Source organism: Phacochoerus africanus, chromosome 7 (assembly GCF_016906955.1).
Source record: "Phacochoerus africanus isolate WHEZ1 chromosome 7, ROS_Pafr_v1, whole genome shotgun sequence".
NCBI lineage: Eukaryota > Metazoa > Chordata > Mammalia > Artiodactyla > Suidae > Phacochoerus > Phacochoerus africanus.
Genome location: NC_062550.1, coordinates 95,405,901 through 95,423,231, shown reverse-complemented (window position 1 = coordinate 95,423,231; position 17,331 = coordinate 95,405,901). Strand labels below are relative to the sequence as shown.

The 17,331-nt window shown below is 37.2% G+C and overlaps 1 long non-coding RNA gene across 1 annotated transcript in view; it reads right to left on the bottom strand.

Annotated features, from left to right (window-relative positions):
* Positions 1-2,419: 2,419 nt before the first annotated feature.
* The window catches only part of LOC125131554 (uncharacterized), a 38,043-nt gene continuing 23,131 nt past the window's right edge, over positions 2,420-17,331 (bottom strand). Inside the window, exons 2-3 of the long non-coding RNA XR_007135969.1 lie at positions 3,638-3,724; positions 2,420-2,610 (exon numbers count right to left, since the gene is read on the bottom strand). This is a non-coding gene — a long non-coding RNA (uncharacterized LOC125131554). The remainder of the gene's footprint in view (positions 2,611-3,637; positions 3,725-17,331) is intronic.

The window sequence follows — 17,331 nt, the reverse complement described above, 5'->3', positions numbered from 1 at the left end:
TCTGTTTCAGCAAATATTCCATAGGAAAACTCTTCATTGGGAGAGGCAGTTCCAAGAATTAAGCTACTGCTGTAAACAGACAAACAAAAACCCTCTAATATTTGGAGCTTAGTGGAAGGCAAGAAAATTAGTTTAAAAAGAGACTCAAAAATGGAAAGGAAAATAATACAGGCAGCTGGAAAAACTCATAGTAAAAATGTGCTGCTGTAACTGAAGTGATAGTAAATAGACCTAGTTAACTTATAGGTTTGGGCAAGATGGTCTCCAGGAAAAATGTTGAAACTGGAGCCACTTGCTTTTAACAACTTATATGATAAGTTACTACAAGAACGATGGTCTTTGTATTAGTCAGACTTGTATATTAATCATAGCTTCACTGTTTCATGGTTTTTAAATTATGGGTGAGTTTGCCGTTCTGAGATTTTATTTGTAAAATCATGTTTAACATAAAGATCATCATCATCCCAACCTCAAAGAGCTGTTGTGGTCCTTTCATTTTTAGATAAGATGTGCCATGTGCTTGCCACAACACCTGGAATATTATAATTAATAGATACCCAAACCCCATAATATTAAAATTAATAAGTATGCTTTAAGACAATTGCATATGACTTTTTGCAATGGAATATAATAGAGTCCATCAAGCACCATCAAAACCCCCATCCACTAGAATGAAAGTTCCATGAGGGATGGAAATTTGCCTATCTTGTACATTGTTTTACCCCATCCTCAAAACAATGCACATAGTAGACACTCAATAAATATCTGTACATTAGGAGAGAGATTAAAGCAAATGCTAACTTCTATATGGGTGAGAAGAGGGAATTGCTTAAAGCTTACTGACTTAAGTGCATTTGTCTATGTTGATTTAGTGGTAGAGATTGTTTGTGTCCCACTGAAAGGGCACGCAACTTTTCTGAAAGGGTCACTAGTACTCACTTCCAACAGTCCAATGCCATTTTAGAATATCATGGGTGAAATCTGAATTTTTATATACAGTTTACCAATTTAAATTTACCAATTTTTCTGAATTTCTTTTGGAATACTCTCAAGTCTAAACAAACACAATGGTAGGAACACACATCCCAAAATCCAGTTGTTTGCCCTGTTTGAGCTTTACCTTTGACTACTGCTTTATATTACAGTCATTATATCTTCAACATGGTACATGTATTACAAATGTGCGTACATTGTACTTTAGAGTGTGGATCTGAAAAAATGAGAAAACAACAACTCCCTCCCTCATTTGTTATGATCATATAATGAAATAATGACTCCCTAGAGGGAAAGTTTCTTTAGAAATGATACTGTGGTCCAAAGGTATATCTGATGATTTGTGTTATTCCATAGCCCTTAAGGAACCCTAAATTTCACTTAGACTACTATCACTTATCTCTAAGTAATTACTGTGGTTTTTGTAGTTTCTCATTCTCAAAATCACTTGATATTTATTCATCCTTTCAATGGGATATAGACTGACTGGTCTATAATAATTCCTTTTTGCAAGAGAACAAGGAAGATACTTCAAAAAATCCTTTCAGAAGTCAAAGTAAAGAGATTAGCTATTGAGGGAATACTTTTTATAAGGCTTCTGGGTGCCTTTGGGTAGTTTAAGTACTGGTTTAGAGTACAAACTAATGGGTATAAGTGAGGACTTAAATCCAGCCTTTAATCAGTTAATATTTGTCTAAAGGGTAGTCCTTCTCCCAATCCAGCTGCCTTAAAAAAACACAGCATTTGATTCCTATCAATTCATCCCTCATAAAGCCTTATGTTAGTATTAAAAGCAATACTTTTCTAATTCCATAAAGGCAACTTATCACTCTATTGAAAAAAAAAAGACCTGGGGTTTTCAGGTATGTCTTGAAAAAATTGGGGATAGTATTTCATTATTAAAATGAAAGAAAACCTCATTCTGAGATAAATAACTCTTGGCATTCTTCATTTATCTGAGTTAGTTATTATAAAAGATTTCAGAATGGTATTGGGGAGAATGATGTTCTCTGATACAAGGCATTAAAAGATATAAAGGGTTACTTGCCGGTAGAACTGTTGATTAGTTTAAGAAAAGTACACTTTACCTCTGTGTATGGACAGAGAGGGATTTAATTTGTATAGAAGGAAATTTGTAAATTTAGGATTTTAAAACGTAAAATTCATATTACAAGACCTAAAAATACCTGGGTGCCCGATCTGGAGTCGCGTTCGTTCCTGGAGTTAGGGGACCACCCATATTCAAATTATGGTTCTCCAGAAATAGCTGTAAATTTGTGAAAACAACATCTCCCATTTATTAATACCACCTTTATTTACAATGTGTGTATTTTTCCTGGATGATCACTCAAGATTTTGCAAGTTAGTCTGTAAATGAATACATAAGAAAATATTATCACTGATCATATGTACTCACTTCAGGGAATTTCCATTTCATAGATGAGTGTTTTCCAGATGTGTTTTATAAGTTGCTTCTTCTAGACACATTCGTAGAGAAAGAAAACTCAAATCCTTAAATTGCCATCCCAGAACTCCATGTTTTGTTTGAGAGCAGAAGTGGTGGTCTTAGGGGGCAGAAGCCCTTAGAAATTCTTTCCAAATTTGAGCCTCCAGACACTATGGGGAGGCAGTAGTGGTCAGGAAAGGGTAAGTGAGCAAAACAAAATATGATCTGAGGATCCAGAATTCTGGATCATGCATAGCCAAACATCTTCCACAAACTGGTTCATAAGAAACAATGAAAAAAATGATGCACAGATAAACTGTTGTTAAGTTCTGAAGCATTACTATAAATTGCTACAACAAGACCAAGGTTGATTATTATAATTTACAATTTCCTAATGCTAGCACACCTCAAGCCCATGGCATTTCATGACCTCTGGTTGGCATTGGTTCCTTTCCAGGTAGAACCCAAATAACATGTCCAATTTCAACTCAGTGGAATGCTCATAAGGCAACTCTACTTCAAAAGGGCAACTTATATCTAAAAACCATAATTAACCTAAACTATTAATAGCCATTTTTACTAGTTTCTAAAATAGAACAATTTCATCTTACTGTTGGATTTTTCTCAAAATGTTTTGGTTTAGTGCTAGATTAAAAGGTAGAGTTAAATGGACATGATACATTGTTTTGGAGTTCTTTTACTTTGGAGTAATCTGTATTTTGGTAACCAGTTTTTACTGACAGAGCCACAGAATGACAGTGTGGTTTAAAATTGCCTGTCGAGCACAATGTGATCATGAAAAAAAAGTTATAGAAAAAAATGGTCTATCTTTGCTATCTTATTCAGTGTCTCCAAAAAAGGACACGTCATTGAGGTAAAAGTGTTGACTCTTTGATACTCTTTTTACCAAAACCTCCTATATAGAATTTTTCAAAGGATATTTATTAGTGGCAAATAACCCATTTACACCAAAATATCTTTCTTGCCATTTCTACACAACATCTGGAATTCATGCCACCTCACCTCTAACCCAGCCCTTAGATCTCAGGCTTTAATTCAATCCTTGTCCAATCAGGACTGGGGAAAAAGTGGTGTGGGGAAGGATTTGCTTTTTCAGATTGTGTTAGTGCCCTTTTGCTGCTGTAACAATCTACCCCAAATTGAGTGGCTTGAAACAACACACATTCATTGTCTTACACTTCTGGAGGTCAGAAATCTGAACTGGTCTTGCTGGTCTAAAATGAAGATGTCAGTAGGGCCGCATTCATTTCTGGAGATTCCAGACTAGAAGAGAAAAATCAGAACCTTGTAGCAATGTATCAGTGCTTTGTGGCAATGATAACTATCATTTTTTTAAGTGTTACATGCTGTGCCTGACTTTCAGTTCATAGGCGCAGGGGAGTGCTTCTCTACTCATTCTCCTTTTTTCCATTTTCATTCCAGAACTGTGAGTGGTAGCAGTTATTGCTAAGTGATTTTCCCCTCAGGAGACCTCAAGTTTTCCTTCAGTGGGCTATTCTAATGTCTGAAGTGGGGTCGAGGGTAGGTATAAAGAACAGAGAATATTCCCACATCTATTTGGCCATTAGCCTAAGTCACATATTCCAATATAGGTTTTATTGGCAATAAAGTTGACATATCCATCCTATCACTCAATATCCTATGCACAAAATGAATTTTATCTGTGATAACCTAAAAATTCAATATCTCTTCTAGGCAGAAATTTGGATCTATTCATATCACCAGCTGGGACTCAAACACAGATCTAATATCTAAGGCCTTATTCTCAATCATTACTCATCTTTGTTTACATGCTACAATTATTTTAAAGTTTAAATAATTTCATTAGCCATAGCTCACACATAAAAGATGTTCAGTAACTCTGCACTGTCTCCCACTGCTTGATGTGTACAGGGATAATTAAGTAAACTAGAAACTTTTAAATAATGCATGAGGTAATATTTATATTAATCTGCTCTCAACATGTGGGGCAAATGATTTTCAATCTAATGGTTGGTTTGTTCATTCATTAATTGGTCCTTTCCTTCATACATTCAGGTAACTTTTAATTCTTAGAGAAAAACATAAGGAAAAATGAGTAAGACTGAATTTTTTTTTTTTTATCTTTTTGCCATTTCTTGGGCCACTCCCATGGCATATGGAGGTTCCCAGGCTAGGGGTCTAATTGGAGCTGTAGCCACCAGCCTACGCCAGAGCCACAGCAACATGGGATCTGAGCTGCGTCTGCAACCCACACCACAGCTCACGGCAACGCCAGATCCTTAACCCACTGAGTGAAGGCGGGGATCGAACCCGCAACCTCATGATTCCTAGTCAGATTCGTTAACCACTGTGCCACGACGGGAACTCCTGAATTTAGTTTTAAGCACAGCATTCATGTTTTTAAATGAACAATTTAGAGAAATGGAATCCAACTGTGTCCCTGTAACTGTCAAAGCTAATAGAGGATAACATGACCAAAGATGAACTGCCTGGAACTTACAATAAATAATACCAATTCAGCTGTGTAGCCATAGTTTTTACTTTTGTGACCCCAGCATTACTTCATCCCTATGTCTTCTGACAGTAACATACTTTGGCATATGTAACATACTCTAACAGACACTGTCTGAGTATCACGCCTCTTACAATAATAAATAGGTAAGGTTAAAACAAAATTGTACTTGATTTAAAAAAAATGTGGACAGGATATTCTCCAGTATTACTAGGCTTCCCTGGAGAAGCTAACTACTAACACTTGCTAAGCAACTAATGACAGATTTTCTCTGTTGCAGCTGGTGATAAGTTTTATAGATCAGTAGATATTTCTCAGGACATCAAATGAAGGATGAGATCAGCCTGTCTCTGTGGGATTAGGCTGCACAGCTATTGGTGTTCTTGAGGAAAAACAGTGACAGATGTTGTATCATTCACTTTTGTTGTTGGGCAGATTTATATAGGCGCTGCACTACCACGTAGCTAATGTCAAAACCAGAATTTCCACATGTGAAAATATACACTGTTGGTTTAGGAAGTATGAATACCTGCTGTATCATCTTATGCTGTAATAGTCAAATAGAATGCGGAAATTTTACCCTTTTGGAAATGTAATTTGGAAAGCCAGACTTCATTTGATTTTCCCAACTATGAATTTTTCTAAGCCCTTTTATACATAGACTCTTTTGATATCTGCTTGAGGGTGTGATGATTTCCAATGTAGGATCACATAATAAATAAAACACTAAACTCTGGAGTCAGAAAATCAGAGCTTGAGTCATAGTTCATCCATTTAAGATGTATTGCCTTGGGGAAATCACTCAACTTTTCTAACATTTATCTGTAAAGAATATATATCAGCCTCAGACGTTTACTGATAGATTTTATAAGCCACTTTCACTTCTAAATATACTGTTTGACATTTAGTAATACTTGTAGCTATTATGATTACTTTATATTATGATTTGAGCAGAATCAACACAAAATATTGAACTGAAAACACTTTAATTAAGGGGCTATACAGGGGGTGTGTTCAGGTGATAAAGAAGGCAGAGAGAATGGTTGATTATCCAGGAGCAAGCAATAGTTGCAAACATTGACCATTGCTGGAGGGAAAAGGGAAGGGGCTGGCGTTATCAGAATCCAGGGAAATCTGTAGCCTTGGGAGGTTGGGGGTCACTGAATAAGCAGAATCAGAGGTACACAGCTACCCACACAATCACAGCTGGTGGGGAGGGAGGTGAGGCAAATCAATTCTCTCCCTGCCTTGCATTTACTTTCCTTTGTCAGACCTCATGGAAGCTGGAGATTAAAGAAACACCATAATGAGGCTCACTGAGGTCAGCCCTCTGGGGCAGAGGACAGGGCAGGGATGATACACAGAGAAAAGCCAGCATGGCCTTAAATCTAACAGTTCCCTCCTGAGGTTCCTTATCTCCTTCTGCATGAATTGGGACAACCTGCGCTGCTTGCTGAGCAAGCCCTTGCTCTGTCCCAACCAGGAGACAGGCGTGGCCTCCTTGGAGCCCACTGCTCTGGACGCCAGTTACTCTCTCTCAACCATGTGGAATTCTTCTTTCAAATCCAGGGTCTTGAGGTCACAAGTCCAAAGAACTTCCCTGTGCTGGAAGCCTTCTCAGTTTGGCCTCATAGTGGAAAACCATTATCAAAGGTGCTTTGATGTAAAGACAAAGTGAGGGCATATTTGGTTGATTCTCTTGAGTCATTTCCAATACAAATACCTCTGAGATGAGTGGCTGGATCATCTCCATATTATTCTCTCCCAAAGACTCAATTTTGAATACAAGTCCTATTTAATCTCTCTCTGAATAGAATAGGGTAATGTATTAAATATAAGATACTTGTCAAGAGTTACCTTTATATCAGTATATTTAATTTAGGAACTTGCTTTCATGTGAAATGGTGGGTACTTTTAAACTGTTTCATCCACAACAGTATTTCAGGGGAATAAGATACTGGCATGGTGTGTGATTAATAAAAAATACGTTTTCATGATGTCTTTTATTTCGATTGCTTTAAAGGAGCTAGACCTAACTTCAAGCAGAAGATGGAGGTAAATTTCTGACTCCACTCTCTCAGAGAGCTCTCATTACCTCACTGGGTGGCCATGCTTTCATCTGTGACATTAGGATATGAATATTTGCCCTGCTCTACAGTAGAAATCACACAACAGATATGAGAGTCTTTATGTAAATTATGACTGATTTGAGAAACTTATTCTTTTTCTTTTCTCTTTTTCTGTGTCTCTGACTCTCATTGTCTCTCTTTCCTTTTCTGGTACTGTGAACTCTGCTAACCTCTAACTCAGGGAAAGCCTGGGGCTTTGGTCAAGAGTTATATAATGACTAGCTTTGAGACTTTGAAGAAGTCATATAATGCTAAACAGATAATAGACACTTTTAAAGATATTTTAAAAGCCTACAGAATAAGATATATTTAATTTTATTTTTAATTCCCAACTTTAACTGTACAAAGTTATTTAAATATGATCACATTCAAATATTATTTTTTGAGATATAGTTGGTTTTGCAGTTCCTTGCTAAGTTAATAAAGAATAATGCTATTTGAAATAATTTGATTGATAATGTTTAATGTAGTTATGCTGTTAGTATAACTTTAAAAAATGCTTACCCTCATCATAGAATTGGAATGATATAATATACCAGATGGAAATCAACTTACTCCTTAGGGGTAAGGAATGCAAATAAAATAACTATGTAATAATATGGTCCAGCTGCACTTTTGGATTTAGCAGAGGCCCCAGTTGTGATATGACATCTGAAAGATTTTTCACAACATATTTTTCCAGCTGAAATTTGTCATGTCCAGATACAGGATTTGCCAAATTATAAAAATCTACACAGCTGCTGGATTTTAAAAAAGAAGGGATTTAGACAAGTTAGGAATTTTTCAGTAACTTCTCCTCTTCCTCTCATCTCCTAATATGCAAAATGCCATCCAACAACTCAAAAAAATTTTTCCATGAATCCATAAAATAAGCAGGTTCTACCCTGCTCTGAATTTATTTCTTTATATGGAACACATCAAAAGTCCCTGACAGAGGGTTTGGTGTATACCAGTGTGTTTGTGTGTGCATTTGTATGCCCGCATATGTGGATGTGAGTGCTTTCAAAATATAGAGCATTATTAGAAAATGAAAAGCGCATAGGAAATGTGCCCTTACATTTTCACTGCTGTTCAAAAGACCTCGTACTTTGGTCTGCATCCTTGACCCTTCCACTCTACTGTCAGTTGGTATAATGAAAAATGTCATAAGTCAAGTGAACTGAGTCCAAATCCAGGTTCTCCTATTTGCATGTTTGTGGCCATGGCAACAGTCATTGAACTTTCTGAACTCAAGGTTCTAAAATGAATAAACATGGTTAAATTAGAGAATCTCCAGTTTCCCTCTGAATTCAGAAATGTATAGGAATATGCTTCTAGTTTTAGAACTCAGTTATCCATGACATACTGCCCAAAAATGGCCTCTAAATATATGTTTTATTTTGAATTTTAGTCAATTTTTTAAGAGCAGTTTTAGGTTTTCAGAAAAAATGTTCAGAAAAAACAAGGAATGCCTGTATACTTCTTGCTCTCTTCTCACAATTTCCCCTATGATTAACACCTTGTATTAGTGTGGTGCCTTTGTTAGAACTATTGAACCATTATTGGTACATTAACTAAAGTCCATATTTGCATTAGGGTTCACCCTTTATGTAGCATAGTTTTTACTATGCATAATGTTATGTGTCCACTATTGTCGTATCATACAGGATAATTTCAACAACCCTAAAATGCCCTGGGCTCCACCTATTCATCCCTGTTTCCCTCCTCCTGAACTTGGGAAACTAGTGATTTTTTTTTTTTTCGTCTATAGTTTTGCCTTTTTCAGAATGACATATGGTTAGAATCATACAGTGTGTAGCTTTTTCAAGTTGGCTGTTTTCTCTTGACAACGTGCATTTAAAGTTTCTCCATGTCTTTTTGTGGCTCGATAGTTTATTTTTTATCACAGAATAATATTCTGTCACACAATTGTTTTACTGTTTACCCATTATCCTATTGAAATATACTTGTTTCTAATCTTTGGCAATTTTGAATGAAACTGCTATAAACATTTGTGGGCAGGTTTTCTTGTGGATATAAAATTTAACTCATTTGGGTAAATACCTAGGAGCATGATTGCTGGCTGTATGATAAGACTATGTTTAACCTTGTAAGAGATTGCCAAACTGTCTTACAAAGTTGTATCAGTTTTGTATTTCTACCAGCAAAGAATGAGGTTTGCTATAAACAAATATTTTTATTTTAAGAAATACAATTTAAATAGTCAGTCCAAAGAACTCCTGAGTATGAATAATTTAATAAATAAACATCAATTAGCTTATACTTCATATCATAGGAGTTCTTGTTTTTATAAGATAAAAATAATTTGATATATGTCTAATAATGTTGTTTTACAGACTTTACCAACCATTAAAATATATGTCTAATATATTCCATATACATGAAAAAAATGTGGTTTTCAGTCATTGAAAACAAAGTTACCAAAGGTAATAGTGGGTGGTGGGGAGGGAAGGTAAATTAGGAGTTTGGGATTAACATATGCATACAACTATATATAAAATGAACAAGAACCTACTGTATAGCACAAGGAACTAAATACCTTGTAATAACTTACAATGGAAAAAAATCTGAAAAAGAAAATATATATGTTGAATGTCTGTGTGTGTATATATATATATATATATATATATACACACACATATATATATATCTGAAATACTTTACTACACACTTGAAACTAAGATGACCTTGTAAATTCACTATATTTCAACAAAAAAAAAAAGGTTAAAAATGTGTCTTTGCATAAGATCATTTAACCCTTTTGGGCACATGTGATGATGTTTATTATATTTCATGTGTATTTATGTTACTTCAAGTTAGGTATAACTGCAAAGTTGTAGAATTGATGACTCCCAGGAATTTCTACAATGCTTATTTTTTTATGAATTCTCAATGGCATACATTTTTAAAATTACTCAATTTTATTACATTTATAGTTGTACAACAGTCATCACAACCAAATTTTATAGCATTTCCATCCCAAATCCTCACTGCATCCCCCAATACCCCAAACTGTCTCAATTGGAAACCATGAGTTTTCTTAGCATAATAATTTCTAGGTCCATCCATGTTGCTGCAAATGCTGTTATTTCCTTCCTTTTAATGGCTGAGTAATATTCCATTGTGTATGTACCACATCTTCTTGATACACTCCTCTGTTGATGGACATTTAGGTTGTTTCCATGTCTTGGCTATTGCATACAGTGCTGCAGTGAACAGTGGAGTACATGTGTCTTTTCGTGTCATGGTTTTCTCTGGATAGATGCCCAGGAGTGGAACTGCTGGATCATGTGGTAGTTCTACTTTTAGTTTTCTGAGGCATCTCCATAATGTTTTCCACAGTGGGTGCACCAACTTATATTCCCACACAGTGTACTAGTGTTCCTTTTTCTCCTCACCCTCTCCAGCACTTATTGTTTGTTGACTTTTTGATGATGGCCATTCTGGCTGGTGTAAAGTGGTACCTCATCGTGGTTTTGATTTGCATTTCTCTAATAATGAGTGATGTTGAACATCTTTTCATGTGTTTTTTGGCCAGCCGTATGTCTTCTTTGGAGAACTGTCTGTTTAGACTTTCTGCCCATTTTTTGATGGGGTTGTTTGGTTTTTTGATATTGAGCTATAGGAGGTGTTGATAAATTTTGGAGATTAATCCCTTGTCAGTCACGTCATTTGCAAAGATTTTCTCCCATTCTGTGGGTTGTCTTTTCGTGTTGTTTAGGGTTGCCTTTGCTGCACAGAGACTTTTAAGTTTAATTAAGTCCCATTTGTTTATTTTTGTTTTCATTGTCATTACTCTAAGAGTTGGATCTGAGAAGATGTTGCTTTTGTTTATGTCAGAGAGTGTTTGGCCTGTGTTTTCCTCTAAGAGTTTTATAGTGTCTGGTCCTATATCTAGGTCTTTACTCCGGTTTGAGTTTATTTTTGTGTATGGTGTTAGGAAGTGTTTACTTTCATTCTTTTCCATGTGGCTGTCCAGTTTTCCCAGCACCACTTGTTGAAGGGGCTGTCTTTTCTCCATTGTCTATTTCTTGCCTCCTTTGTCATAGATTAGTTGGCTGTAGGTGTGTGGGCTTAATTCTGGGCTTTCTATCCTGTTCCACTGATGTCTATTTCTGTCTTTGTGCCAGTACCTTACAGTTTTTATGACTGTAGCTTTGTAGTATAGTCTGAAGTGAGGGAGCCTGATTCCTCCAGCTCCATTTTTCTTTCTGAGGATGTCTTTGGCTATTCTGGGTCTTTTGTGCTTCCAAATAAACTTTAAAATATTTTGTTCGAGTTCTGTGAACAATGTTCTTTGTAATTTAATAGGATTGCATTCAGTCTGTATGCTGTCTTGGGTAGTATAATCATTTTGATAATATTGACTCTTCCAATCCAAGAGCATGGTATGTCTTTCCATCTGTTTGTGTCATTTTTGATTTCTTTCATCAGTGTCTTACAGTTTTCAGAGTACAGGTTTTTGTCTCTTTAGGTAGGTTTATTCCTAAGTATTTTATTCTTTTGGATGCGAGGGTAAATGGGATTGCTTCCCTAATTTCTCTTTCTGATCTTTCATTGTTAGTATATAGAAATGAAGTCAAATTCTGTGTATTGATTTTGTCCTGTGACTTTGCCAAATACATTGATGAGCTCTAACAGTTTTCTGGTAGAATCTTCAGGATTCTGCAGGTATAGTATCATGTCATCTGCAAATAGTGATAGTTTTACTTCTTCTGTTCCAGTTTGGATTCCTTTTATTTCTTTTACTTCTCTGATTGCCATGGGTAGGACTTCCAAAACTATGTTGAGTAGTAGTGTCAAGAGGGGACAGTCTTGACTATTCATGATCTCAGCAGTAATTCTTTTAGCTTTTCACCATTGAGAATGATGTTAACTCTGGGTTTGTCATATATGGCCTTTATTATGTTGAGGTAGGTTCCCATTATGCTCACTTTCTGAAGGGTTTTTATCAGAAATTGGTGTTGGATTTTGTCAAAGGTTTTTTCTGCATCTATTGAGTGGGCCATGTGGTTTTTATTCTACAGTTTGTTAATGTGGTGTATCACACTGATTGCTTTGTGGATACTGAAGAATACTTGCATCTCTGGGATAAATCCCACTTGGTCATTATGTACAATTCTACAATACTTCTGAGGTAATCACAAGTCATGTTGGTTTTATTGAATCTTAGTTCCTTGGCCTCTACTTGATGCAGATATTTTCTGGTGATCAGCAACGTCTTGGTAAGATCCAAGGTTATAACACTTAGAATCCTGGAGTTCCCCTCGTGGTGCAGTGGTTAACGAATCCGACTAGGAACCATGAGGTTGCGGGTTCGATCCCTGCCCTTGCTCAGTGGGTCAAGGTTCCAGCGTTGCCATGAGCTGTGGTGTAGGTCGGAGATGCGGCTTGGATCCTGTGTTGCTGTGGCTCTGGTGTAGGCTGGCAGCTACAGCTCTGATTCGACCCCTAGCCCAGGAACCTCCATATGCCGCAGGAGCGGCCCAAGCAATGGGAAAAAGACAAAAAAAAAAAAAAAGAGTATGTAGAATCCTATTGTATAAGAAATTAGGCACAGGATTAAGATGGCAGAATAAAAGGACTGGAGCTCAACTTCTCTCCTAAAAACAACAAAATTCATAACTAAAGACTGAGCACTCTTCACCCAAATGGACTGGCAACCTTAAAAAAGATATCCTACTCCAGAAGAAAAAAAGGAGGACACATCAAGAGGTAGGAGGGGCGATTTCATGATATAATCAACCCCATACCTCCCTGGTGGGAAGCTCCACAGACTGAAAACTAACTGGTTCACAGAGATTCACCTACAGGAGTGAGAGTTCTGAGCCCCACATCAAACTTTCACATGTGGGTATCTGGCATGGGGAGAAAGAGCCCTGGAGCATCCGGCATTGAAGGCCAGTGGGGCTTGTGTGCAGGAGCTCCACGGGACTGGGTGAAATGGAGACCCCATTCTTAAAAGGCACACACAGACTTTCATGTGCACTGGGTCCCAAGGCAAAGCAAAGTCTCCATGGGAATCTGGGTCAAACCTGACTGCAGTTCTTGGAGGACATCCTGGGAAAACAGGGGTGAACCATGGCTTGTTGTGAGGGAAGGACATTGAAAGCAAAGCTCTCTGGAATATTCAACAGCATGCCTTTCTCTGGAGGTGGCCATTTTGGGAAAATCTGGCCCCACCCGTCAGTCAGAGGCTGAGAAGCCCCAGGGCAAACAACAACCCAGGTGAGATCACAGCCCCACCCCTCAGTAAACAGGCTACCTAAAGACCCCTCAGGCACACAGCTGCCTCTAATCCCATCCAGAGACTAAGCCCCACCCACCAGAGGGATTAGAATCGGCTCCACCTACCAGTGGGCAGGCATCAGCCCCTCCCATCAGGAAGCCTACAGCAAGCCCCCCATACCGACTTCAGCCACAAGGGGGGCAGACACCAGAAGTAAGAGAGGCTACAGCTCTATCATCTATAAAAAGGTCACCACACCAAAAACCTATAAAAATGAAAAGACAGAGAACTATAACTCAGATGAGGGAGAAAGGAAAAACCCCAGAAAAACAGCTAAGCGAGGAAGAGATTCTTAGCCTCCAGGAAAAAGACTTTAGACTTTTGATGCTGAAGATGATGCAAGACATTGGAAATAAGCTGGAGACAAAGATGGATAATTTACAGGAAACACTGAGCAAAGAGATACAAGATATAAAACTTAAACAAGAAGAGATGCAAAATACAATAACTGAAACAAAAAATTCACTAGAAGCAGACAACAGCAGAATACAGGAGGCAGAAGAACAAATAAGCGAGGTGGAGGACAGATTAGTGGAAATTACGGATGAGGAACAGAAAAGAGAAAAAAGATTGAAAACAAATGAAGAGAGTCTCAGAGAACTCTGGGACAATGTTAAACGCACCAACATCCGTATTATAGGGGTGCCAGAAGGAGAAGAGAGAGAGAAGGAGACAGAAAAAAATATTCCAAGAGATCATAGCCGAAAAGTTCCCTAACATGGGGAAGGAATCACTCACTCAAATCCAGGAAGCACAAAGAGTACCATATAAAATAAACCCAAGGAGGAACACCCCAAGACACATATTAATCAAACTGACCAAAATTAAAGACAAAGAGAAAATCTTGAAAGCGGCTAGGGAAAAGAAACAAATAACATACAAGGGAACCCCAATAAGGTTATCGATAGATTTTTCAACAGAAACTCTGCAGGCCAGAAGGGAGTGGCATGATATACTTAACGTGATGAAAGGAAAAAACGTCCAACCAAGATTACTCTACCCAACAAGGCTCTCGTTCAGATTTGAAGGAGAAGTCAAAACCTTCACAGATAAGCAAAAGCTGAGAGAATTCAGCAACACTAAACCAGCCTTACAACAAATACTAAAGGAACTTCTAAAGGCAGAAAAGAACAAGAGAAGAAGGGAAGAAAAAAGAGCAGCAAAAACAAATCCAAAGTGATTAATAAAATGGCAATAAGAACACACATATCAATAATTACCTTAAATGTGAATGGACTAAACGCCCCAACCAGAAGACATAGACTGGCTGAATGGATACAAAAACAAGACCCATATATATGCTGTCTTCAAGAGAGAGACCCACTTCACTTCTAGGGACACATACAAATTGAAAGTGAGAGGATGGAAGAAAATATTTCATGCAAACGGGGATCAAAAGAAAGCTGGAGTAGCAATACCCCTATCAGACAAAATAGACTTTAAAATGAAGAATATTTTAAGGGACAAAGAAGGACATTACCTAATGATCAAAGGATCAATCCAAGAAGATGATATAACAATTTTAAATATCTACTCACCCAACACAGATTCACCACAATATATAAGGCAACTGCTAACAACCTTAAAAGGAAAAATCGACAATTTTCCTTTAACACCCCACTTACAGCAATGGACAGATCAACCAGACAGAAAATCAATAAGGAAACACAGACCCTGAATGACGCATTAAACCAGATGGACTTAATAGATATTTATAGGTCATTTCATCCAAAAGCAACAGAATACACATTCTTCTCAAGTGCACATGGAACATGCTCTAAGATTGATCACATCCTGGGCTACAAGTCCAACCTCAGTAACTTTAAGAAAATTGAAATCATATCAAGTATCTTTTCCGACCACAACGCTATATGACTGGAAATCAACAACAAGAAAAAAACTGCAAAAAACACAAACACGTGGACACTCAACAACATGCTACTAAACAACCAATGGATCACTGAAGAAATCAAAGAGGAAATTAAAAAATACCTAGCAGCAAATGACAACGAAGACATGACACTCCAAAACCTATGGGATGCAGCAAAAGCCATTCTAAGAGGAAAGTTTATAGCAATACAAGCCCACCTCTGGAAACAAGAAAAAGCTCAAATAAACAAGCTAACCTTACATCTAAAGCAGCTCGAGAGAGAAGAACAGACAAGACCTAAAGTTAGTAGAAGGAAAGAAATCATAAAGATCAGAGCAGAAATCAATGAAATAGAAACAAAGGAAACCATAGAAAAGATCAATGAAATGAAAAGCTGGTTCTTTGAAAAGATCAACAAAATTGATAAACCCCTAGCCAGACTTATCAAGCAAAAAAGAGAGAGGACTCAAATCAATAAAATTAGAAATGAGAAAGGAGAAGTTACAATGGACATCACAGAAATACAAATGATCATGAGACTACTATATGCAACTATATGCCAATAAAACGGAAAACCTAGAAGAAATGGACAAATTCTTAGAAAAGTGCAATCTTCCTAGACTAAACCAAGATGAACTATAAAAGATAAATGGACCCATCACAAGAACTGAAATTGAAACTGTGATTAAAAAATTGCCAACAAACAAAACTGGTTCATCAGGACCAGATGGCTTCACAGGCGAATTCTATCAAACATTTAGAGAAGAGGTAACACCTATCCTTCTGAAACTATTTCAAAAAATTGCAAAGGAAGGGGTACTCCCAAACTCATTCTATGAGGCCACCATCACCCTGATACCAAAACTGGACAAAGATACCACAAAAAAAGAAAACTACAGGCCAATTTCACTGATGAACATTGATGCAAAAATCCTCAACAAAATACTAGCAAACTGTATCCAACAATACATTAAAAGGATTGTACATCATGATCAAGTGGGATTTATCCTAGGAATGCAAGGGTTCTTCAATATCCGCAAATCCATCAGTGTGATACACCACATTAACGAACTGAAGAATCAAAACCATACGGTCCTCTCAATAGACACAGAAAAAGCCTTTGACAAAATCCAACACCCATTCTGACAAAAACCCTTCAGAAAGTGGGCATAACGGGAATCTACCTCAACATGATAAAGGCCATATACCACAAACCCACAGCGAACATCATTCTCAATGGTGAAAAGCGGAAGAATTCCTGTGGAGATCATGAACAAGACAAGCAATCCCACTCCTGGGCATCTACCCAGGGAAAACCATGACTCGCAAAGACACATGTACTCCAATGTTCATTGCAGCGCTAATTACAATAGCCAAGACAGGAAACAACCTAAGTGTCCATCGACAGAAGAGTGGATCAAGAGGATGTGGTACACATACACAATGGAATATTACTCAGCCATTAGAAAGAACAAAATACCAGCATTTTTAGCAACATGGATGGACCTAGAAACTATCATGCTAAGTGAAGTCAGCTGTACAATGAGACACCAACATCAAATGCTATTACTGACATGTGGAATCTGAAAAAAGGACAGACTGAACTTCTTTGCAGAACAGATGCTGACTCACAGACATTGAAAAACTTGGGCTGTGGGATGGAAATCCTGTGAAATCAGATTGTTTTGATCATTATACAACTACAGATGCGATAAATTCATTTGAGTAATAAAAAAATTAAATTTTCAGGCCTAAAATCTCATTTTTAGAGCATGAGATTCTTTTATAATATAGCCACTGATTTCCTCTCTACTTTCACTTATTTCCACTCCTGCTCTTATCCAAAGCTCCAGATATAAAGAAATATTTGAAATGAAAATGTTGTAGTCCCCACATTCTGGAAGCCAGCAGTAGATATTGGATTCAGGCGCAGATTCTATAATCAAAATGTTGGTTCAGTTCTCAGATCTGCAGCTTCTTGGCTATTTGAAAATGTGTTGTTGTTTAACTTTTATCATCCTTGTTTATATAAAGTATGTACCTCATAGAGTTATTGCAGGGATTAAATGAGACAATATCTGCAAATAT